Source organism: Oncorhynchus nerka, linkage group LG13 (genome assembly GCF_034236695.1).
Source record: "Oncorhynchus nerka isolate Pitt River linkage group LG13, Oner_Uvic_2.0, whole genome shotgun sequence".
NCBI lineage: Eukaryota > Metazoa > Chordata > Actinopteri > Salmoniformes > Salmonidae > Oncorhynchus > Oncorhynchus nerka.
Window position 1 is genome coordinate 64073065 of NC_088408.1, and position 26900 is coordinate 64099964.

Below are 26900 nucleotides of genomic sequence, written 5' to 3' on the forward strand. Positions count from 1 at the left end.
ATTCATATCCATAATTCTGCATTTCTGTGTAGTACAGATCAGGGACCCATGAGGAAATTCTGTTACTTCGATTTCATTACCAGGTGTAAATCCACTTCACTTACTGCACTTAAATAACAAAAAGAGATTTGTTCAATGTCCATGTGTCATGTCATAGCTGACTCCCCATTATTTTCAGCGCAATCCCGTTACTGTGGAATTGAACCTCTATAGTTGTTGTTAGTGTCACAGCAGGCTAGGTTTGGAGCAGGTGTGGGCATAAATAGGTCTACCTCCTGAGATGAATACCAGCTATCTACACTTTTATTTTCTTTGCTACTCTATATTCTTCAGCCCTCAACTGTATGGCTCATTGAAGTCAGCCTCTTACAGTTTTCAGCCTTACTGAAATAGACCATCAGAGCCAGAGAGGCTTTTTTGTATTGACTGTTTTACCGGGACTGAAATATTCATGCCCATGTTTTTGAACAGGCACCACTAGGGTTGCACATTTTGGGGAATATTCAGAGGTGGAAACTTTCCGTGGAAATTAACGGGAATAAGTGGGAATTAACAGAAATGTATGCAATTAATACCATTTAAATGTAGATGTTTTTTTTGCATGGGATATATTTACCATATCATATAGAGACATAAAGAAACATAAACCTTTTACCTTATCAAATCAAATGTATTTATATAGCCCTTCTTACATCAGCTGATATCTCAAAGTACTGTACAGAAACCCAGCCCAAAACCCCAGACAGCAAGCAATGCAGGTGTAGAAGCACGATGGCTAGGAAAAACTCCCTAGAAAGGCCAAAACCTAGGAAGAAATCTAGAGAGGAACCAGGCTGTGAGGGGTGGCCAGTCCTCTTCTTGCTGTGCCAGGTAGATATTATAACAGAACATGGCCAAGATATTCAAATGTTCATAAATGACCAGCATGGTCAAATAATAATAATCACAGTGGTTGTCGAGGGTGCAGCAAGTCAGCACCTCAGGAGTAAATGTCAGTTGGCTTTTCATACCCGATCATTAAGAGTATCTCTACCTTATCATAAGTATACATAATTGCAAATTATTAAATCCTTCCAATAGATATATAAAATGTAGTTATGAATTTAACTTTAATTAAATGAGTTGATTCTTCACATGGGATGATTTCACTGAACAGCAAAATAAAGGGAATATCCATTGCGTCTCCCAAAAACGTTTTCAACATCTCTGTAAAATGATAGTCTAGAAACTAAAGCTTTGGTGGTCTTCCTCTCAGGCTTCCATGTCTTCTCCCTGGACCACCTCAATGTCTACCTCTTGAACATCAGGCTCTGAGGCCTCATCTTCACTGTCACTTTCTGACCTTGTTGAGGATGGCTCATTGTCAGGCTCAAAAAGCCTCAAATTTGCCCGGATGGCCACCAATGTTTCAACCCCTGTGTTGGTCAGCCTGTTGCGTGCTTTGATGTGTGTGTGTGTGTACCTAAAAGATGACCAGTTGCACTCTGAGGAAACTGATGTTGGTGGGAATTGGAGGATGATGGAGGCAAAAGTGGAAAGAGCTTCAGATCCACAAAGTTCCTTCCACCAAGTGGCTGATGAGATACATTGGCACGACTGCCATATTGCATCTCCATCCCAAAGCCCTTGCTTGGAAGTGTCCTTTGCCAGACTGGCAAGAACCTTGCCCTCATTTAGTCCAAGGTGGCAAGACATGGTAGTGATGACACCATAGGCCTTGTTGATCTCTGCACCAGACAGGATGCTCTTGCCAGCATACTTGGCGTCCAACATGTACACTACGGCGTGTATGAGCTTCAGGCAGTAGCCTTCACACTTTGTGATATATTTCAGAACTGCAGTTTCCTCTGCTTGGAGCAACAGTTAAGTGGGCAGGGCAGTACGGATTTCTTCTCTGTCTGAGCATCAGACAGGATGGCATTGTCCCCCTCAATCCATGCAATGGCTACTGCTATAGGTTTCAGGAGTTTCAGGCTGCTCACCACTCTCTCTCCCAAAATACATCATCCAGGAGGATCCTCTTGATGGGGCTGTCCATATTGGCAGACTGTGATATGGCCATTTCTTGGAGAGACTCCTTCCAATCCAGGAGACTGTCTAATATGATGACAACACCACCCCAACGGGTGATGCTGGGCAGCTTCAATGTGGTGCTCTTATTCTTCTCACTTTGCTTGGTGAAGTAGATTGCTGCTATAACTTGATGACCCTTCGCATACCTAACCATTTCCTTGGCTCCCTTGTAGAGTGTATCCATTGTTTTCAGTGCCATGCTGTCCTTGAGGAGAGAATTCAATGCATTAGCAGCACAGCCAATGGGTGTGATGTGAGGGTAGGACTCCTCCACTTTAGACCAAGCAGCGTTCATGTTCGCAGCATTGTCTGTCACCAGTGCAAATACCTTCTGTGGTCCAAGGTCATTGATGACTGCCTTCAGCTCATCTGCAATGTAGAGACCGGTGTGTCTGTGCACTTGTAGAATACTGGTTGAGGGGTGGAGATGATGTAGTTAATTATTCCTTGCCCACGAACATTCAACCTCCCATCAGAGATGATTGCAATACAGTCTGCTTTCTCTATGATTTGCTTGACCTTCACTTGAACTCTGTTGAATTCTGCATCCAGCAAATGAGTAGATAAAGCATGTCTGGTTGGAGGGGTGTATGCTGGGCGAAGAACATTCAGAAATGTTTTCCAATACACATTGCCCGTGAACATTAGAGGTGAACCAGTTGCATACACAGCTCGAGCAAGACATTCATCAGCATATCTCTGACTACGTTCCTCCATTGAGTCAAAAAACAACTTCTGATTCCAGGAGGACCATGAGCTGTTGCTATCGATAAGGTGTCAGATTCATAATTTTCACGTCAAATAGAAGTAGAGGGACTTTTGTCAGATGTTGTGAGAGCTGAGGGAACTTTATGCACTTGGCCAGATGATTCTGCATCTTTGTTGCGTTCTTTACATTAGCTGCAGTGAAATGTCTCAACACTTCAGATAGTGCCCATTGCATTTTCCTGTAAAGATTAGAAAAAAATGAGTAAAAAAAAATATATACAATTCCATGTACAGGCAAATAGTTAAGCAGTTAGATTAAACAACTCCTTTGTAGGATAAATGTTTCAAATGAAACAGGTGAATTAACACTCCTCCGTTAGCTGGCTCAAGCGAGCTAAAACCCAAATGATAGCAAAAACTAACTAGCAGTAATTGTTAACAAGTTAGAAATAATTTAAACACTTTGCTGTAGGCTACTATTTACTAGTTAACAAAAAATCATGCATGTCATGTAAAATATATATATATTAGCATATAAATATATATAGCATATATAGCATCTCATTAGTGTGCAAGATCTTGAGAATCAGCTGGAAGAGTGCACTGTACATGGGATGGAAGAATGCACTGCATGCACAGGGTTGCAATTCCATTGAATTGTGGATAGTTTAACCAAAATATGCCACAAGACCTAGAATTGCCTTATGTGTATCCCACAAAAGGTTCACTGTTATAAGCTAACTTTTTTTTGATACATTTAATAAAAATCCCCTAAATTCCAGGGCTTATCTTCCCATGGAACATTTCTGAAAAACCCTTTGCAACCCTAGGCACCACATTCTCTTATTTCACTGTGTGTTGAGCAAGCATCAAGAGGCTCTCTTCTTTCAGACACATTTAGCTATTCTTCGGCTCCCCCAAGAAGGACTTGCTAGGTCCCTTGGGGTAGTCGCTGGTTGCTGCAGGCTAGTTAGTTGACAATATGGTGGTAATGGTGACCGTGGTTGAGTCTTTCACCTCAGCACCAGTTCAGTTCAGTGGTAAGGCCTATGTGATCAGTGGTTTAGAGACACATGCACAAAATCCAGAGGTTTTGTTGTTGCGATATCCCCCAAGGCTGGCCTGCTGCTAGTCCAATGGACCTGGGGTGTACGATAGTATCACTGATTGTGGATTTGAATTGGCTGCTATCTGGAGGTCTACTAGCCTATATGACTAGAGCCCCACTAGTTTGTGTTTTTGGAAGCTGTGCAGATTGTGTCCACTTTATCTGCATGAAAGTTGTGTGTTTATAAGCACAGATTCAGCTACGTTAGTCTATCTGCCTTGTCCAGGTTGTCCTACTTGCAAAGTGTGCTGCCATTTACTCTCTGGCCTCCCCCATTACTGTCATCAGAGCCCCTGTGGCTCTGTCTGATGGGTTTAGAGGATGGGACTGTGATTGCAGCTGCTCAGTGCTCACTCATGCATGGGAACATGATGCGTCCTTTACCTCTCCGGGCAGAGGCACTCTACTGCAGCTGCTATACACTCACAGACCCAAATCCAACCTGGTTTCAGTGAGGACATTCTTATTTCTTACTGTGTTTTGTGTGTGTATAGGAAATCAGCTAGGCCTGCACACACACGAGCCCAGTTGAAAAAATGATTGGCCAATATTAGCCTTTCGAAATATTTATTGGTCTTTATTCCACAGATAAAGTGCCAATAATATAAACAAATGTCTGTGGTAATTTTCTGACGTTTTTCAGTAATTTCCTGAAAAAGGCACTTTACGAGCTGCTCGTTGAACGTCATTCAGCTCTAGGTCACAACGTGAGAGAGTAGTAATGGTGGTTTGATGAGGAGTACCTTGCCACAGGCAGCGTATTTGAACTGTAGTTGCTTATTTTCCCAGTATTTTACAAATTTTCCATCCCGAGAATTGATCACTTTTCTCCCGGGTAACCCAGTATTTCCTGCAAAAAATGGAAGTGTCATTCAAAATCATTATAAAGCATGTAAATAGGCCTATGTCTGGATTTCATTAGAGCTTTGATCGAAAATTCAAAACTGATGCAACCTGAGCCTGATTTAAATACATTTTATGACCACTACATTAAAGACATTTAATGAGCCCCAGCCCAAATGATTGTGCAGTTATCCAATACATACAGTGCCTTTGGAAAGTATTCAGACCCCTTGACATTTTCCACACTTTAAGTTACAGTCTTATTCTAAAATGTGTGTATGTATCTATATATATATATATATATATATATATATATATATATATATATATATATATATATATATATATAATGACAAAGTAATGACATAATGACAAAGTGAAAACATGTTTTTAGAAATCGTTGCAAATGTATTAAATTAAAAACAGAAATACCTTATTTAAATAAGTATTCAGACCCTTTGCTATGAGACTTGAAATTGATCTCGGGTGCATCCTGTTTTCATTGATCATCCATGATGTTTCTTCAACTTGATTGGAGTCAACCTGTGGCAATTTCAATTCATTGGACATGATTTGGAATGGCACACACATGTCTATATAAGGTCCCACAGTTGACAGTACATGTCAGAGCAAAAACCAAGCCACGAGGTTGAAGGAATTGTCCGTAGAACTCCAAGACAGGATTTTGTCAAGGCACAGATCTGGAGAAGGGTACCAAAAGATGTCTGCATCATTGAAGGTCCCCAAGAACACAGTGGCCTCCATCATTTGGGGACAAGACCTTAGTCAGGGAGGTGACCAAGAACCTGACGGTCACTCTGACAGAGCTCCAGAGTTCCTCTGTGGAGATGGGAGAACCTTCCAAAAGGACAACCATCTCTGCAGCCCTCTACCATTCAGGCCTTTATGGTAGTGGCCAGACGGAAGCCACCCTTTAATAAAAGGCACGACTGCCTGCTTGGAGTTTGCCAAAAGGCACGTAAAGACTCTCAGACCACAATAAACAAGATTGAACTCTTTGGCTTGAATGCCAAGTGTCAAATCTGGAGGACACCTGGCACCATCCCTATGGTGAAGCATGGTGGTGGCAGCATCATGCGGTGGGGATGTTTTAAGAGGCAGGGACTGGGAGACTAGTCTGGGTCAAGGGGAAAGAGGAAGGTTCACCTTCCAACAGGACAATGACCCTAAGCACACAGCCAAGACACGCAGAAGTGGCTTCGGTACAAGTCTCGGGAATGTCCTTGAGTGGCCCAGCCAGAGCCCGGACTTGAACCTGATCATACATCTCTGGAGAGACCTGAAAATAGTTGTGCAGGAGTAACACTCCCCATCCAACCTGACAGAGTTTACATAAAATACACTAAGTTGACTGTGCCTTTAAGCAGCTTGGAAAATTCTGGAAAATTCTGTCATGGCTTTAGAAGCTTCTGATAGGCTAATTGACCTCATTTGAGTCAATTGGAGGTGTACCTGTGGATGTATTTCAAGGCCTACCTTCAAACTCAGTGCCTGATTGCTTGACATCATTGGGAAATCTAAATAAATCAGCCAAGACCTCCAGAAAATAAATTGTAGACCTCCACAAGTCTGGTTCATCCTTGGGAGCAATTTCCAAACGCCTGAAGGTACCACGTTCATCTGTACAAACAATAGCACGCAAGTATAAACACCATGGTCCCACGCAGCTGCCATACCGCTCAGGAATTGGTGCGAAAAGTGTAAATCAATCCCAGAACAATAGCAAAGGACTTTGGGAAGATGCTGGAGGAAACCAGTACAAAAGTATCTATATCCACAGTAAGATTAGTCCTATATCGACATAACCTGAAAGGCTGCTCAGCAAGGAAGAAGCCACTGCTCCAAAACCCCTATTAAAATGCCAGACTATGGTTTGCAACTGCACATGGGAACAAATGTCATACTTTTTGGAGAAATGTTCTCTGGTCTGATGAAACAAAAATATAACTTCTTGGACATAATGACCATCATTATGTTTGGAGGAAAAAGGGGCAGGCTTGGAAGCCGAAGAACACCATCCCAACTGATGTACGGGGGTGACAACATCATGTTGTGGGGGTGCTTTGCTGCAGGAGGGACTGGTGCACTTCACAAAATAGATGGCATCATTAGGATATATTGAAGCAACATCTCAAGGTTGCATTTCGGTCTTCCAAATGGACAATGACCCCAAGCATACTTCCAAAGTTGTGGCAAAATGGCTTAAGGACAACCAAGTCAAGATATTGGAGTGGTCATCACAAAGCCCTGACCTCAATCCTATAGAAAATTTGTGGGCAGAACCAAAAACGTGTTTGCGAGCAAGGAGGCCTACAAACCTCACTCAGTTACACCAGCTCTGTCAGGAGGAATGGGCCAAAATGTAACCAACTTATTGTGGGAAGCTTGTAGACGTCTTTGTCCATCCAATGTAGAACACCTTGCACTGTGGACATTCCAATCTGTAGATGACATGAGTGGTTTTGCAGTTAATGAAATGCTTGACTTGATACTTTTAGAAGCTGTGTCAACAAAATACTTTTCCTATGCAATATTTCTGCAATGGTTGCACTGATTGCCCTTGGGTTTGTGGTCCAGACAAGTTTTTTTTGAGTCGCTAGGAAGATGGCTGTGGACAAATTTGTCATTTAGGGTAGAACATCTCGTAAAGCTTATGACTGGTGGCTCTGGGAAGACTTTGCGTAGTAGCGTGTCACTTTGGATGATTCCCCAATTCTTTTAAATAATTATTTTAATGTCCTCTGCTTCAGTGCTATATTTTGTAACAAAGTACCCTCTCTCTGATACTACCCTTCACAACAAGTTCTCTCTGTCAAGTCATCTGGCTCTTCTACCTGCGCTGTAGCCCTGATTTTCAAGAAGCGATTCTCTAATTCAGCAGATGTGACACTGTAGTCTGTTTCCTGATCACAAATTCTTCTGACTCTTTGGAATTGTCCATATAGAATGTTCTCTCTTAGCCATTTTGGGTGGACGCTATCTGCCCTCAGAATGGTATTCCCATCTCTAGGCTTCCTAAAGATTGTGTGCAAACAACCATTGTCATTTTTACTGATGTCAAGGTCCAGAAAATGAATGTTATCCTTGTTGTACTCCATAGTTAGTTTGATGTTAGGGTTAATGCTCTTAATGTATTGGTGGAAGGAAATAAGTTCATATTCTGAGCCAGACCAGAACAGGCAAACATCATCAATATCCAGTCAAATAATTGGGTTTTAGAATGATCCAAATTGAAGTAATTTTCCCATTTACCTAAGTCCAAACCAGGGTTGGAAGGGCTATAGCAAGCTCCCATGGAACATCCTTTTACCTGTTGGTCCTAAATTGGGTTGCAGAATTGCCGCAACTTTCAATAAATTCCTTGGTTTTCCAGAAATCCTGGTTAGAGGATCCAGATTCACTGCTTACTCCCTCCTGATTCCGGGAATCCTCCAACCGGGATTTTGGGCAAAGCAGGGAATTTATTGAAAGTTCCTGAAAGACAAAGATGTTGTTATTATTAGGAGTCCATTCATTCTGTGGGAGGCATCTCAGTCTCAGGCCGGGTACTCAAGAAATGGTGCTTAGCTGCCAATCCTTGTTCATGTTCAATGGTGGTGTGTAGAGACTCCACATCCACGGTGACCAAAAAGGAAGCTGTATCTATATTGTTCAGTTGCTTAATTTTGTTTAACACAGCTGTGGTATTTTGAAGGGCAGAAATAAATGATTTCTCACCTTTCCTGTCACGAGGTCCCGTTGCTGTTATCTAGTGGACATTTTGCTCTATTGCCCTCAGCTATGTTTTGACTGTTGTGGTTTATGTTTGCTTTGTTCTAGTGTACTATAAAATAGATGGCTCTCCTATTCTTAACACTTTGCCCAGTCATATTCAATGTTAGAACTACCTCTTTAAGGGTTCTGATGCTTCTAGCCTTGAGATGCATTTTTAATAACATAGCTACATTATTTAATTTTTTTATGTGTTTAGTGTTGCTTACTCTGTGTGGTCCAATGAATTCTGTAACCACTCCCTCTTCAACTCAGGGTTGATTCGAAAAAGCTGTTCAAAAGAGGATGTTATATTATCATATCTTTGTACTCCCTGACGAAGGCCATTCAGCTGAAACGCGTCAGTTTTTAAACTTTGTTACCATTGAACATGCCATACAAATAAAGGCATTTTAATTAATTAAATGAAGAGTGCCTTGGTGTTTTTAAACTCTGCAGCTACAAAACAATAAACGTTACAATTAAAAAATTAGGTGACCTCCGGAAGCCAGATAGAGATGTGTAAATTAGACGCACATTCAGTCTTTTATATTAATGTAGCATAGGCTATGCTGCAATAAATGTAGGTCTACCTGTCACAATAAAAAATGATTACCATGAGATGGGTCTACATACAGAGATGGGCTGAGCGTTGATGATTCATCATGCAGTGACCAGAAAGAAGGCCATAGAGAATCCAGATTTAGACATTGCATACAATTTTAACAGTTACATTTCACGTCATGCTGTTGGTATAAATCATTTATTTGTTTCTTAATAGTTTCTCAGTTATTTATGCCGGGAAAAGGGAGTGGTTTGGGCGGTAAATCTCTGTAATTGGGTTCCCACCATTCAACCCTAATTTTATTAAGTAAATATTAAAAAGTACACTTCAAGTAAGCAGCTCTGTCCTCACATTCTCACTTAGATAATGTTAGTAGCCAGCTAGGTAGTTAGCTTAGCTAGCAATCTGTGATACTTATGTGTGAACACTGGACTGGCGCCAAAGTGAACACTCGTCCTTGATACAAAAACAATACTGTTACTGTCTGGGCCTATTATTGTAGCTAGTGTGCTTACTTAGTTAGTTTTCTGAAATACGGAATCTGCAAAAAGCAAGACAATTGGTGCAGAGCTATCATTCAGGCCATGTGCTTGCATGATGAGCTAAGTAGCTAATGTTAGCTCGCTAGTTAAATTAGAAGCTGTGACTCAAACCAGTGCGGCAACCATTTGCCTGCATAAACGTTTAAAGTCATCAGCGCATGCCATTTTCAGTTGAAATCTATAGCCAATACATTTTGTATTGAATAACTGTAATATGGCTTTTGTGTGTCGTGGTAATTCTACACAGGGACACTCAAAGTCGATCTTAAATGAATAAATGTTTATTATTAGCATGCTGGAAAGGTCACAGTCAAACTACCGGTACCGGTCTGAAGTGAGCTCCACTGGGGCAGTTCCGTTAGTTCTCTTATATTCTGCTTACACAGACAGACAAGTTATATTTGCATGATTTAGCTTATTCATAGTTAATTCATCATTAACGTTTGGTTCATGCATGTGACTGACCAATACCTCACAAAGCTTCTTCCCTCCAAGCTGAGACCTTGAAACTGAGAGATCCTTTCATTCTCAAAACAAGGTTCTGGGCTTACTGCCAAATTGAAGATACTGATAGTGAGGATTCGTTCAGTCACTTACATGAACACAGAAATTGGTTATTAGAAAAGTACAAACATAACAATTTCCATCACATGAGGTTGCCATAAAGTGTTTGTTTACCTTTGACTGTTGCAAACACTGTAGTAAATCTACACAAGACAAAATGCTGACGACACATGGTGGTGACATTAGGAACGGCATTTCAATGCTTATTTGTGAACTTGCGAACAGTTCAGTTTCAGATTTACTTTGAGACAAAGTTTAATTAATTCAGCCAGCACACTCCCCAATGGGGTGGTTTAGCACAATGTTGCATACTTCTTATCCACTGCCATAGACACATCTTTAAGGTGTACCTAAGAAGGTAAACTAAACAAGTTTTGTATTTACTGTCGTATTCAGAGAATATAGTTGCCTTTTGGTGGATATCCTGTAATCTACAAATAAAATGTTCTTAATGTTAATTTTAATATTTTGTTAAATCATCATTTAGAGTATCTTTTAAGAAATCATCATATAGAGTATCTGTAGCACAAGTTGTATAAAAGAAAGGTATGTTTTTCATTCCACCCCCTAAAAATAAAAATAAACATATCGGTGACTTTTGCCTTCATAAAATCGGTATCGGACCCAAAAATCCCATATTGGTCGGGGTCGCTCTTTCTCACACACATTTGTTTTACCATCCTTGTGGGGACCAAACAATTGATTCCCATTCAAAATCCTATTTTCCCTAACCCGATCTCCTAAACCTACCCCCTAACCTTAATCCTAATCCTAACCCTATACCTAACCCTCCTACGCCTAAAAAAGTATTTGTCCTTGTGTGGGGGCAGTATTGAGTAGCTTGGATGAATAAGGTGCCCAGAGTAAATTGCCTGCTACTCAGGCCCAGTTGCTAATATATGCATATTATTAGTATATGTGGATAGAAAACAACACTCCAAAGTTTATAAAACTGTTTGAATGATGTCTGTGAGTATAACAGAACTCATATGGCAGGCAAAAACCCGAGACAAAATCCAACCAGGAAGTGGGAAATCTGAGGTTTGTAGTTTTTCAACTCTTTGCCTATCGAATATACAGTGTCTATGGGGTCAAATTACACTTCCTAAGGCTTCCACTAGATGTCAACAGTCTTTAAAATCTTGTTTGATGCTTCTACTGTAAAGGAGGGGGGAATGGGAGCTGAATGAGTCAGTGGTCTGGCAGAGTGCCACGAGCTGATCACGCTTGTTCACATGAGAGTTAGCTTGCGTTCCTTTGCATTTCTGAAGACAAAGGAATTCTCCGGTTGGAACATTATTGAAGATTTATGATAAAAACATCCTAAAGATTGATTCTATACTTCGTTTGACTGTTAAATTATTTTTCGTCTGAACTTTTGCCTGGACCTGCCTGCGCGTTGTGAGTTTAGATTGTGAACTGAACGTGTGAACCGAAAGGAGTTATTTGGACATAAATTATGGACTTTATGGAACAAATCAAACATTTATTGTGGAACTGGGATTCCTGGGAGTGTATTCTGATGAAGATCATCAAAGGTAAGTGAATATTTATAATGCTATTTCTGACTTCTGTTGACTCCAACATGGTGGATATCTTTTGGGGTTGTGTTGGTTCTCTGAGCGCTGTACTCAGATTATTGCATGGTTTGCTTTTTCCTTAAAGTTTTAAAAATCTGACACAGCGGTTGCATTAAGGAGAAGTGTATCTTTAATTCTGTGAATAACACTTGTATCTTTTATCAATGTTTATTATGAATGTTTCTGTAAATTGAAGTGGCTCTGCAAATTCACGGGATGTTTTTGAGGCAAAGCCAAATGTAAACTGAGGTTTTTGGATATAAATACGAACTTGATCGAACAAAACATACATGTATTGTGTAACATTTTGTCCCGGGAGTGTCATCTGATGAAGAATATCAAAGGTTAGTGATTCATTTTATCTCTATTTCTGCTTTTTGTGACTCGTCTCTTTGCTTGGAAAATCACTGTATGCTTTCTGTGACTAGTTGCTGACCTAACATAATGATATGTTTCTCCAAAAAGCTTTTTTGAAATTGGACACTGGTTGGATTAATGAGAATTTTATCTTTAAAATGGTGTCTAATACTTGTATGTGTGAGAAATTTGAATTATGAGATTTCTGTTGATTGAATTTGGCACCCTGCAATTTCATTGGCTGTTGGCGAGGGGTTCCTAGACAGGTTAAGGAATAATTTCCCCTTATCCAAGGGAATTGTTTAAAGGTGTTGCATAGAGCCTTTGTATCCATGGATTGTGAACCTTCCATTGTTTAGCAAAGTAGCTTGCCAGCTACCTAGCTAGCCGGTGGATGTTTTCCTTTTGAAACCAGGGCAGAGAAAAGCGACATTAATTTCCACAAATGCTGTTTACATTGATATCCATACTGAATGAAGCACTTAAGGGACCATGGGTGCTCTTAACTTTTTCACTTAATATAAAAGAGGGAAATTAGTTTTGTGCAACACACTTAAAGATAAGGGGAAATTAACTTAAGTTGTTTTATGCAACCGGGCCCTGTTCTAAAAATATTTATTGAAATCCAACTGTCAAATCATCTGGACTAGTGGACTAGTCAAATTCCGGGACTTGAGATTGCAGCTAAGGTCCTAATGCATGTTCATGAAACCATTTTTTTTTACGTCTCTTGATGTAGCCTAGCCTAACTCAGTGCAATTTTAGTACAGGGGAGAAGCTTTAATCTAGGTCTGTGAAATTGGCCCTAATTTATGTAACAAAGACACAGCTGTCAGAAATTGGCTGCTTAAAAAAAAAAGATTAGGCTAAATGGTACACACAATTTGAGCATCGAGCAAAGGGATAGGGCTCTCTGTTTTGGTTAGCTAACAACTGCTTTTATTCTACAAGATTGATAAAGCAGTGTAAAGTGTCTTGATGGAGTGATACAGGAGGCCTCAGGCTCCACGGGCTAAACCATCTTTCCAAGGAATCTCCAGTCCGCTCAGTTACAGGCAATTTGAGGACAGTTTTACAGCAATTTAACAGCCATTTGTGTGTTCATTTGAATGCAACAACTGGCCTACATGATGTTGTGGTTCCCTCAAATATTGTGGTTCCCTCAAGTGTTTGTGGTGTCCTGCTGTGTCAGGCAAGCTGGGCATTGCGTCCCTGATGGGGATTACAAACGCAGCTGGATTTGTAATGAAACATCAGTTTAAGGGAAACCCTTACTTGAGGCATTAAGATGTTTTATGCAACTCGTCCCAGTTCTTAACTTTATAGGTGGATGGTGTCGGCATCATTTGATTTTCATTCATTTTGGAGTAGAATTTCCAATGACGGCAAGCTTTACACCACTCCAACCAACGCTTGGCATTGTGCATGGTGATCTTAGGCTTGTGTGCGGCCGCTCGGACATGGAAACCCATTTCATGACCCTCCCGACGAACCCTTCTTGTGCTAATGTTGCTTCCAGAGGCAGTTTGGAACTCTGCAGTGTGTGTTGCAACTGAGGACAGACTATTTTTATGCCCTTCAGCACTCGGTGGTCCTGTTCTGTGAGCTTTTGTGGCCTAAATGACTGAATCCACTAATTTGAAAAGTTTTTACATATATATACATATACACACCCTATGTTTGAATAAAATCAACTGTACTGTATGTAGGCTACTGAGCTTGTCTGGTTCTTTTTAAACACTAAAATAAAAAATGTAAGACACAAATTACTGAAGAGGGAGCCAGAGATTATAGCCTAACTAGAAGGAAATAATACCTGTTCCCGACCCTCCTGCTGCTGACCTAATGCCATTATGCTTCTGAAGTTACCAGTAATAGGCTACACCAGCTGTCGGCAACCTTTTCTTTCCTTTTGGAGTGCCAAGTTATCCTACCATTTCAGCTGATCTGTGTGCAAGTTTATGATTTTCATATACAAAGTTTCATTTCATTTATAATAAAGTCTTTACCTCAAAATCAATGTCATGTGGTTAATCAAAAATGATATCGAAATGATAGAAACCTAAAAGTAACTTCTGTTGCCATAGCCAATATGTAAGTCTAGCCTACATAAAGCCAACAAATAAAAACAATGCAGCCTTCAGGTAGAAAATATCCTGATTTTAAAAATAAATATCCTATAAATCACATTGGCTATGCATGGCCTGTCTGCAAAGAACTTAAAACATTGTATCAACTATTAATTTGGTCCGGCCTGATGCTCTTGCTAGCAAACTTGCAACATTGTCTAAAAAATTCTGAGCCCTCAGTTGTCCTTGCCAGTGAACTCCGGACAGATCAACACATCTGTAGGCTACTTGCGCAAATCAGGTAGGCCTTTTTTTATGATGTTTCCACCAGATCAGAGCATTATATATTTTTTTCTTCCCCTTTCAGCTGAGTGGTAATGGGAAGGGAGAGAGCTGGAAAGATTCTTCAAATAGACTACATTGAGGAACTATAGTCATTCTCAATGGATGTAAAAACAGCCAGCCTGCCTATTTACTATGTGAGTTTTTACATTCGTAACTTCAGTCAGAACATAACCTTACATTTTTTAAAAGAGGGTTGTGTCAGCCTCTGTGTCTCCCCCTTTGTCTCATGCTGTGCTAACCATCTGCTGGTGCAGAGGTTTTCAAAGTGCTTAAAAAGTCATCAGTGTGGCTTACTTTTAATTATCCCTAATAAAATCACCTTCTCCATTCAGGTTGAGATAATGACACTCATAATGTGATCGCGGATCTAAATTGAAAATGTTAAACAGGAATGTTCTGATGAATAGAGGTGCATAGCTTGTATTCTAGATATTGGGTCAAGGTCAGAATATCAGATATCTATGATGACATTTTTGTTACCCATAATAACAAATAAATAACTCACTATCTTTCTTTTTGGAGTAATACCAAGGCTATACAGTATATTCGGAAAGTATCCAGGCCCCTTCCTTTTTTCAACATTTAATTTAATATCAGTTTTTAACATTTTTAATAAATTTGCAGAAATGTCTAAAAACCTGTTTTTGTTTGTTAGTATGGGGTATTGTGTGTAGATTGAGGGGGAAAAAACTATTTAATCCATTTTAGAATAAGGCTGTAATGTAACAACATTTGGAAAAAGTCAAGGGGTCTGAATACTTGCCGAATGCACTGTACACTTGGTTGCCAATGATTGCATACATCCGCTTGTTTGGTTGATGTGGGTTGTTTGTAGTTATGGCATATACCAGTGTGCTAAATGCTCATAATTTGTATCCCACCTCCTTTTTTCCTCCCACAGCTGTGCTGATTTACCTGTATCTCTGCCACGTGGGACAGAAGGGCTAGCTGATGGGTCAGAGGTGACTGCATGAGGAGACCCTGGTCTGAACTTAGACCAAACCCAGTCACACTCCTAGACCAGAGAGGTCTGTTGACCTTGCCTCTCCTCTAGAGATGGTGAGATGTGTGTGTCTGTGAGAGAGAGAGAGAATCTGCCTGGCTGAGTGCGAGGATGTCTGTCTGAGTAGGCTATGTTTCTGTGGCTATAATGTATGTTCAGGTCTGACTGTCTGTTTTTATGCGTCTGTATGTCACATCTTGAATAAAGACGGGTTGTTTGAGAGGAGGAAGATAAATATAGGAGATGTACTGTATGTGTTGTTGATGTGCTCCGCTCTCTTTTGATATAGAGGTGTGAATGCCCTGGTGGTACTGAAAGAGATTAGCTAGGTCGTGGTAAATGACCCACCTCGCCACCTCCACCTCTGAGGACTTGAGCCTCCCCTCCCCAGTCTCCACACTATAGCCTATGAATTATTCAACCCTCTCATAAATAACCCACTGTAATGTGCCTACACACTGCAGACAGAGAGGGATGGAGCGACGGGAGAGAGATGGAGAAAGAGAGGGATGGAAAGTGGAACATGGTCTCCACGCGCCACATGGTGTTCTCCCTGTACTGTGTGCAGTTGGGCTTGCAAAACGGCACACATTTGCTGATTTCTAGGAAAGCACACACTGACTTCGTAAGTAGGATAAATGGAAATTGGCAGCAGCACCAGTTGCTAGGAGGTGTCACTGTCAAATATATGCGGCGTAAGATGACATGTCTGGGCACCCAGAAAACACCTTACTGTAACTGGCCAACTCATTTGTCTTCAGAATATTGATAAAGGATCACATGTTTTGAATGACTCGTTTTTTATTTGTTTTTCCTTCCTCTCAGAGGTCCATCCGATCGTTCGCCAACGACGACTGCCACGTCATGGCCAAGCATGTCGACATCTACCCTTCGCCAGAGGAGCTGGAGGCTGTCCAGAAGCTGGTGTCCACTGTGGAATGTGCCCTCAAACAGGTGTCGGACTGGATGGACAACCTCAACGCCTCCCTAAGCAAGGCCCCAACCATCACCACCACCGTTGACATCAAGGCTGCTGGAGACTCTACAGGCACCCACGGCAGCACAAAGTGAGTTCTCTTCTACAATTTCAGGCGTGAGGTACTTTTACATTTGAGTGTTTCTTAATCCTGGTCCTGGGGACCCAAAAGGGTGCACATTTTTGTTTTTGGCCTAGCACTATCCACCTGATTCCATTGCTCTACATAGTAGGTTTTAATAAAGCAGTTATGTAGTTATTTCTTCCTCTGTTTTGGTGAAAATGTGTAGACTACATAAATGTAACATTGACATATGACAAGTGTCTGAAAACAAAAACATTTTAGTTTATAACTCTTCAGTCCTTTCTTAATGGCGTCCTTAGAAACTATGGTGTAATGTGGCTGATTACTGCACTGCTCTGTCTTCACCAGGACCCAGAGTGTGTCGATCCTGTGTGGGGTGATGCGGGTGGGTCTTGTGGCTAAGGGCCTCCTGGTTAAAGGAGACATGGATTTGGAGCTGGTCCTGATGTGCAGAGACAAACCCACCAAATTACTTCTGTACACTGTTAGTGCCAACCTGCCCTTGCAACTACAGGTCCGTTTGTACTCAAACATTTTACATTAGCAAACTAACCATAACATTTTAAAATGAATGGGATGTCACATTATTCAACTGTGAGTTTCGAATACCACTCCTTTCTGTAACGTAATGCAGACTAGAGGTTGACACGAGAGAGAAAATTAATTCCTGTCCTGTCCTGATCCCGCAACAGTTCTTCTATAACCCCTGAACTGTCCTGTCCTGATAAAAATCACTCCTGTCCTGTGCTAATTTTTAGGCGCAGAAATCAGAAATAACTTCCCCCGTTAGCTGCTTGTCTGTCTGTCCCCCACTCTGCATGCAGAATTGCATTAGTGAAAACCGAGACTGTTCTTAGGGCAGGCCTGGTTGTAGCTAGGTGTGTCGAGGGCCAATTTTAGCTAACTCTAACCCTTTTCCTAACCTTAACCTAATTATCCTAACATGCTTGGTAAGTTCTCCTAACATGCTAGAAAAAGTCACTGCTAGTCAAAACCTGCCCTGAGACCAGTCTGAGTATCCACTAATGCGTTGCCAATAGCAAATGCTCCGTTTGGCTGCTGCTCCATGCTCACGAGACAGTTGCCTGCGCAGTGCACAAACAGCTTCTGAGGTAAAGTAGGGATCAGCTACGACTGGAGCGAGGCGTGCTAGTGTGAGTCGACGGAAGGGGAGAGGATGAAATACGGTTATTTTTATGAAATGCTCCACACGTTACATATTTCTATCCCTCCCCTCCCCCAAACCTCAGTTTATAACTATTATTGTACTGCCTGTTCCTGTGGACTGTAGATCCTTTCCTGAACTTGACTTCAGAACTTGAATCCCATTCTTGCCAGAATCCCGTGGGAGTTCTGTTCCCGTGTCAACCTCTAGTGCAGACCTGAGCATACCACCACTCTTTTCTGTAGTGTAGTGCGGACGTGACTACATCCACCACTGCTTTCTGTAGTGTAGTGCGGACGTGACTACATCCTCCACTGCTTTCTGTAGTGTAGTGCGGACGTGACTACATCTACCACTGCTTTCTGTAGTGTAGTGCAGATGTGACTACATCAAACCACTGCTTTCTGTAGTGTAGTGCGGACGTGACTACATCTACCACTGCTTTCTGTAGTGTAGTGCAGATGTGACTACATCAAACCACTGCTTTCTGTAGTGCAGTGCAGACGTGACTACATCTACCACTGCTTTTCTGTAGTGCAGTGCGGACGTGACTACATCCACCACTGCTTTCTGTAGTGCAGTGTGGACGTGACTACATCCACCACTGCTTTCTGTAGTGCAGTGTGGACGTGACTACATCCACCACTGCTTTCTGTAGTGCAGTGCAGACATGACTACATCTACCACTGCTTTCTGTAGTGCAGTGCAGACGTGACTACATCCACCACTGCTTTCTGTAGTGCAGTGCGGACGTGACTACATCCACCACTGCTTTCTGTAGTGCAGTGCGGACGTGACTACATCCACCACTGCTTTCTGTAGTGCAGTGCGGACGTGACTACATCCACCACTGCTTTCTGTAGTGCAGTGCGGACGTGACTACATCTACCACTGCTTTCTGTAGTGCAGTGCGGACATGACTACATCTACCACTGCTTTCTGTAGTGCAGTGCGGACATGACTACATCTACCACTCTTTTCTGTAGTGCAGTGCAGACGTGACTACATCCACCACTGCTTTCTGTAGTGCAGTGCAGACGTGACTACATCCACCACTCTTTTCTGTAGTGTAGTGCGGACGTGACTACATCTACCACTGCTTTCTGTAGTGCAGTGCAGAGCTGACTACTGTACATGGTCTCCCTGTGCTTCCTCGCTCCCTCCTTATCACCCAGTTAATTACCGATCCAGTCTGCTGTGCAGGTTATCATCAAGGGACGATTCCATTTGCACCTCTCGGCTTTTCAGCAAAGGAAGTGGAGTGAGGTTGACACAAGGAGAGACATTATGCATTCTTCGAAGGAACTAGCTACTAGACGAGATAATACACATTTCTCCTTGTGAACATAATCACTACAAAATGATGTATTGGAAATGGAATTGGAAGTTTTGTTATGCCTATGACGTTCAAACATGTTCTGATAATTTTAAATTGTAATAATATAATAGTGTGTAATGGGAATATGTTGAACATATTGTGTACATGCCAGAGCTGCCTCAACCCTAGTTGGTTTTGCCCTTACAGACGCTGACGGAGGACAAGTACGAAGTGCGGTCCAGCCTGTCGCAGTCCGCCATCTGGGTGGTCAACATCAACGACCCCAAATTCTCCCTGAAGGTCACCCTGTCCTCACTGGCCATGAGAGATGAACACACTGCCAAAGACCAAGGTATTTACCCCTTTGTCCGTCCTCTAATAAGATTTGTTTTTAATGTAATTATTTGAATGTATGATTTTATCTGAAAAATTCAAATAAACATAAAGCTGTTCCAGCTGGAGCCAATATAACTTTTAAAATCTATCAACATGTAAAACCTGAACTGTTATTTTCATTGAGAAAAGGACAATTTTAGGAGAGGTTGAGGGAATGAGGGATGTACAAAGCAGAGGTTAAAGATGACAAGAATGGGGTGTGGAGAAAAGAGGTAATGGAGAAGGGTGATAAAGGGATAAAGGAGGGTCGAAAGCTGACCGGAGGTGGTCTGTTGTGAAAATAGCCGTCTGTCTCCGGTTTCTCCGTACAGCGCTCTCTCATTATTTTTGTCTAACAGAGTGTCAGGGTGCTTATCCTATCGTTGCCCAACATCCAGTTAGTGGGAAACTGCAAAATGCACCGTTGGAGACTGAGAGGAGTGCTTATGCTGTGCTTTTTAAAAAGAGAATGAAAATAAAATTATTTCAAGGATGGGAAGAGCAGCAATTACGTAAAACCTATTGTAGTGTGTCAACCCTTCTAGGGGAGACCTGAAATAAAATATTTTCAGCATTCTATACAAAAGGTCCTCGCAGCATAAATGTTGCATTGAGTGTTGGTTGTGAAACACTAGGGCTTCCCGAGTGGCGCAGCGGTCTAAGGCACTGCATCGCAGTGACCCAGGTTTTAATCCCAGGTTGTGTCACAGCCGGCCGTGACCGGGAGACCCATGAGGCGGCGCACAACTGGCCCAGCGTCGTCTGGGTTAGGGGAGGGTTTGGCCGGCCTGGATTTCCTTGTCCCATCGCGCTCTAGCGACTCCTTGTGGCGGGCCGGATGCCTGCAAGCTGACTTCGGTTGCCAGCTGGGCGGTGTTTCCTCCGACACATTTGCGGATAAGCGTGCAGTGCGGCTTGACAGGGTCGTGTTTCGGAGGACGCATTGCTCTCGGCCTTTGCCTCTCCCAAGTCCATAGGGGAGTTGCAGCGATGGGACAAGACTGTAACTTACAATTTGATATCACGAAATTGGGGCAAAATGAGCAGATGAATGCTAGGAGAGAAAGATTTTGCCCTCAGCCTCTAAATATTCTACACGGTTTCATTTTAATTGTGTAATCAACACAATGTCACTTCAGCACAAGCTCTCAAGCAACCTCTAGTTCTGGGGAACAACATGAGTAGAACACTGACTATACTGAAGTTTGTTCTATCCATATAATCTATTTCTTACCACAGCATCCTCAACCCTGAGGAAGACACATTGCCCGGAAACGGTTCTCTCCATAGAATGTTTGGGAGTATTATATAGTGTGCAAATGTCTTTATTTTACCACAGCACCCCAGCCCAGTGTTTGTGGATTATCAACCAGCCAGCATAGGGACGAGACCCAGCGCAGGACGCCCGGGTACAAGGGGCTCCCCTTATCAAACCATTCTCTGCCTAGCCCTAGACGTCGCTCCTCTTCCCCACTCTGTTCAATGTACTTTTCTTCTCTGGGTTACTCTACACCAGGGCTGTTCAATTCCAGTCCTAGAGGGCCGAAACCTTTCTGTTTTTTGTTTCTACTTCGTAGGTTAATTGCACTCACCAGCTGTCCCAGGTCTGAATTAGTAGAAGGAGACGATGAAAACCAGAAGTATTTTCACCTGCCAGGGCCAACATTGAACAGCCCTGCTGTACACCATGAAATTCTGGTCGCTTGTACACCATGAAGTTCTGGTCAATGTCCAATTGAGAGCCGACAGAAGACAGGCAACTGGTATCCAACTGCCTTCTTGATTGCCGATATTCAACATATTTGATATTTTGTTGAAGACTTCTTTGCCCATTGATATTTGACGACTCTAACTTCACTGTTGATTTGCTCAGAATGACATACCATAATTTCATGTTGTAAAACCAGTTGTATTTGTATTTATTATGGATCCCCATTAGCTGCTGCCAAGATATTAATACGTGTTATTAATTGTCTTCGTTTTGTGGTCACTAATCAAAGTCTAAGCTGATGACGCAGAGAGCTCTAATTGGGGTTGTCTTTTTAGAATGTGTTCCTTGTGATTGATGGCTTCGTCATGACCTGCAGCTGGTGGAAACTGGGGAGACAATTCTGCGTAGGAAGGGCTCTTGAGGCTCCAATCGCCTGTTTTTTTTTCATCAAAATCATTGCATGTTGCCTCTCAAATTGCTGGAATTGCCGCAGCAAAATCAATATTTTTTACCTGTAAATATCACAAAAAATCCCTGCGAAATCCTGGAGGGACTGAGACATATAGTGGAAAGAAAAAGTATGAACCCTTTAGAATGACCTGGATTTCTGCATAAATTGGTCATGACAAAAGACAGTCTGTTTCAACTAATATCACACAAAATATGATCATTTTTCATGTCTTTATCGAACACTGTGTAAACATTCACTGTGCAGGTTGGAGAAAGTATGTGAACCCTTGGATTTAATAACAGGTTTGACCCTCTTTTGGCAGCAGTAACCTCAACCAAATGTTTTCTGTAGTTGCGGATCAGACCTGCACAACAGTCAGGAGGAATTTTGGACTATTTCTCTTTACAAAACTGTTTCAGTTCCACATTATTCTTGGGATGTCTGGTGTGAATCGCTCTCTTGAGGTCATGCCACAGCATCTCAATCGGTTTGAGGTCAGGACTGACTGGGCCACTCGAGAAGGCGTACTTTCTTCTGTTGAGCTTCAATTGGCAGACAGAGACAGCCTTACATTCTCCTGCGAAATGTCTTGAATTCATTTTTCCGTCTGATAGCAAGCTGTCCGGAGGCGAGGCAGCAAAGCGGCCCCAAACCATGTTGCTTCCTCTACCATAGTTTACAGTTATGAGGTTTTGATGTTGCTGTGCTGTGCCTTTTTTTCACCAGACATAGTGTTGTGTGTTCTTTCCAAACAACACAACTTTCATCTGTCCACAGAATATTTTGCCAGTAGCGTTGTGGAACATCCAGATGCTCTTCCATGGTGTCCTCCATGAACACTATTCTTGTTTAGTGTTTTACATATTGTAGACTCATCAACAGAGATGTTAGCATCTTCCAGAGATTTCTGTAAGTCTTTTGCTGACAGTGTAGGATTCTTCTTAAACCTTCTGAGCATTCTGCGCTGGGCTCTTGCAGTCGTCTTTGCAGGATGGTCACTCCAAGGGAGAGTAGCAACGGTGCTGGAATTTCACCATTTATAGACAATTTGTCTTAACGTGGACTGACTTTTAGAGATACTTTTATAACCCTTTCCATCTTTATGCAAGGCAACAATTCTTAATCTTAGGTCTTCTGAGATCTCGTTTGTTCGAAGCATGGTTCTCATCAGGCAATGCTTCTTGTGAATAGCAAACTCAAATTTTGTGAGTTTTTTTTTTATGGGGCAGGGCAGCTCTAACCAAATCTCATTGATTCGACTCCAGGCTAGTTGACTCCTGAGTCCAATTAGCTTTTGGAGAAGTCATTAGCGTAGTGGTTCACATACTTCTCCCAACCTACACTATGAATGTTTATTGCATTAAGAAAAATTCAATAAGTTGAGTTATTAGTTTAAGCACACTGTCTATTGTTGTGACTTAGATGAAGATCAGATCAAATTTTATGTCAAATTCATGCAGAAGTCCAGGTAATTCCAAAGGGTTCACATACTATTTCTTGCCACTGTAGTGTATATTCTGTGCCACTATGGTTCTATTTAAGTCTTTGCATTCCCTGGGCCAAGATCCTTAGCAGATAACTGTACTTTATTTTTCCCAGGTCTCCCCTGGGGCAGACCATGAAGGCCCTCAGTCTAGCATTAGGAAGTGTGACATGGGTTAACCCATTCGCATCATTTTCTCACCTTGTTTGTGTTCCAACTCTTCCATAATGTCCAGCGTTCACAATGGTCTCTATGGCAAAGATCTGCAAAACCACACATAGACTGCTCTTACTATCCCCTCCGTAAATACAGTATGCTGCTGCACATGGCTAATATCCTTACATTTGAAATGGCCAGTGTGACCACTAAATTCAAAAGCGAATAATCTTAGACCAAGAATTTGCAATTGAAGAAATCATAAAATCAATTTTATTTCCAAACTCGCTCAATAAACCAAGCCAGGAATTAACATTTAAAACCTAAAAATAAGTGGATATGACTATCCAATGTGGTTAGTCGATGGTAATATAAATATTTGAGTGAAAAACCTGTCCCAACAGTTGGAGCCATTTATTCATCACATAATACAATTACCGATTCTAAAATAAGCGGTACTCGCGATTATAATTCATGCCAAAAAAAGGCATTCGATTGTACGGAGCGGGGTTATCTTTTTGTAACTTTGAAATATCCATAATCGGTTGTGGTTCTAGCTGTAAGCCTATATACAGTAGATGTTGTAATTTAATGTTGGTTCCATTGCCAATTTTCCACATTTAATTATTTGTAGGGGATGAAGAGGATATCTCTTTTACTAAGCCCAGAGTTCTTTAGTGTGGTCTGCTCTGGGATGAGAAAACATTCACCCCGTAGCTGCTCCCGGGAAGCTGAGTCTTCACTTTCTTTCCATGGTGGCGTCCTCACACTCTGATGTTTGTTCTACTGTTGTTTTTTATTTTCTCCCATGGCTCAGTTCCAGCCATGACAGGGCAGGTTTGATCCCACAGTAATAAGCCTGTGTGATTTAGTAACCATAAACATCTGATTGACCTGCAAGACAGAAAATACCAGCATGGGGTCCTACTACGATGCCTGACAAACAAATTGAATTATGACTCAATTAAATTTTTTCAACTTCACAATACCAATGCTTTCCCACTACTTCTCTAAACGTCCTTGAGATCCTCAAGACAGTAGTCACAGAAATAATCTCCAGACATTATCACCTTCCATTTTTAAAATATTATCAGACCAGTAGGAAGCTAATTATAGCCAGCCACCCTACTTGCCTGTGTGTCTATGGGTACGTCCTAAATAGGCACCCTATTCCCTAAAGTGCACTCCTTTTGACCACCACCTGCATAGGGAATAGGGTACCATTTCAGATGCAGCCTGTGTTTGTGCTGCAGTCTGTCTGAAGGCCCCCTGGGCAATGCAATCTGTGTCCTCATCCTGTCCCTCTTTCCAGAGGAAGGTGTGGAGGTGGAGGGGCTTGATGAGGTGCTGGACGGGCGGTGGTGCCAGGCTGCCCTGGCAACGCTCAGACACACCAAATGGTTCCAGGTGGGACATCTGTTCTGATTTCACATGCCTCATTCAGAACTGTTTGCTCCCTAGAGGGATATTTGGGGAACATTTAAATCGTTTAATATCCTTTGTATGACTGAAGAATTGAGCAATCCTGATGGTGGACTGTACATGTGTTTTATCATCACTAGACTCTAATTGTGAGTCTGTTCACATTGTCTGTTCACATTGTAGGCCAGAGTGACGGATCTGAAGTCGTGTGTCATCGTCATGCGTATTTTCAGAGACATGTGCAACAGACTAACTGTGTGGGAGCCTCTCAAAGGATGGGTAAGTGGTCCAGGGAGAGGAGGAAGAGGTGTATATTTGTGTATGCACATCATGTACAGTGCATTCGTAAGGTATTCAGACCCCTTCCCCTTTTCCACATTTTGTTATGTTACAGCCTGATTTTAAAATGGATTAAATAAAAACATTTTATATATATTTTACATTTTATATAAAAAACAAATACCTTATTTACATTTGTATTCAGACGATTTGCTATGAGACTCGAAATTGAGCTCAGGTGCATCCTGTTTCCATTGATCATCCTTGATGTCCTTGAGATGTTTCAGCAATTTGTGATAGGCCACCTGTGATAAATTCAATTGATTGGACATGATTTGGAAAGGCACACACCTGTCTATATCAAGTCCCACTGTTGACAGTGCAGGGCAGAGTAAAAACCAAGCCACGAGGTCGACGGAATTTCCCCTAGGGCTCCAAAACAGGATTGTGGAGAGGTACATATCTCGGAAAGGGTACCAAAAGACGTCTGACTCATTGAAGGTTCCCCAAAAACACAGTGGCCTCCATCATTCTTAAATGGAAGAAGTTTGGAACCACCAAGACGTTTCCTAGAACTGTCAGCCCGGCCAAACTGAGCAATCGGGGGAGAAGAGCCTTGGTCAGGGAGGTGACCAAGAACACGACGGCCTGCTTGGAGTTTGCCAAAAGACACCTAAAGGACTCTCCCTACGGTGAAGCATGGTGGCAGCATCATGCTGTGGGGATATTTTTCAGTGGCAGGGATGGGAAACTAGTCCGGATCAAGAGAAAGATGAACAGAGTAAAGTACAGAGAGATCCTGAAAACCTGGTCCAGAGTGCTCAAGACATCAGACTGGGGTGAAGATTCGCCTTCCAATAGGACAGCGACCCTAAAAACACAGCCAAGACACACAGGAGTGGCTTCGGGACAAGTCTCTGAATGTCCTTGAGTGGCCCAACCAGAGCCCGGACTTGAACCCGATCTAACATCTCTGGAGAAACCTGAAAATAGATTTGCAGCGACGCTCCCCATCCAACCTGACAGAGCTTGAGAGGATCCCCAGAGAAGAATAACAGTAACTCCCCAAATACAGATGTGCCAAGCTTGTAGCGTCATTGACTCTAGGCTGTAATCGCTGCCAAAGGTGTTTCAACAAAGTACTGAGTGAAGGGTCTGAATTTTTTTTAAATCTTTTTTTTATTTCACCTTTATTTAACCAGGTAGGCTAGTTGAGAACAAGTTCTCATTTACAACTGCGACCTGGCCAAGATAAAGCATAGCAGTGTGAACAGACAACACCGAGTTACACATGGAGTAAACAATTAACAAGTCAATAACACAGTAGAAAAAAAGAGTCTATATACATTGTGTGCAAAAGGCATGAGGAGGTAGGCGAATAATTACAATTTTGCAGATTAACACTGGAGTGATAAATGATCAGATGGTCATGTACAGGTAGAGATACTGGTGTGCGAAAGAGCAGAAAAGTAAATAAATATAAACAGTAAAATATAAATATAAATGAGGTAGGTAGGTAAATTGGGTGGGCTATTTACCGATAGACTATGTACAGCTGCAGCTATCGGTTAGCTGCTCAGATAGCAGATGTTTGAATACTTAATACATTTGCAAAGCTTTGTCATAATCGGGTATTGTGTGTAGATTGAGGGAAAAAACAATTGAATCCATTTTAGAATAAGTCTTGCGTAACAAAATGTGGAAGAAATTCAAGGGGTTTGATTACTTTAGGAATGCACTGTATATTTGGTGCTGTTGAGTTAAGATATCCTCTGTGTGTGGTGTGGTCCCTCTCAAGGTAGCTTTATTCACGTCGGGAATTTACCTGAGTGCGCGAGACGCTATTCTGTTCATGGTTGCTGCGTTTGCCTTAGGGGAACGTAGCAGGAGTGATACTTTGGTGCAACTCCATACGATTCAAGGTTGCTGCGTGAAATGTGGCTCTGTTCAC

The 26900-nt window shown here is 41.9% G+C and overlaps 1 pseudogene; it reads left to right on the top strand.

Moving 5' to 3' along the window:
- The window catches only part of LOC115139851 (spermatid perinuclear RNA-binding protein-like), a 55413-nt pseudogene that overhangs the window by 3684 nt on the left and 24829 nt on the right, over window positions 1-26900 (top strand).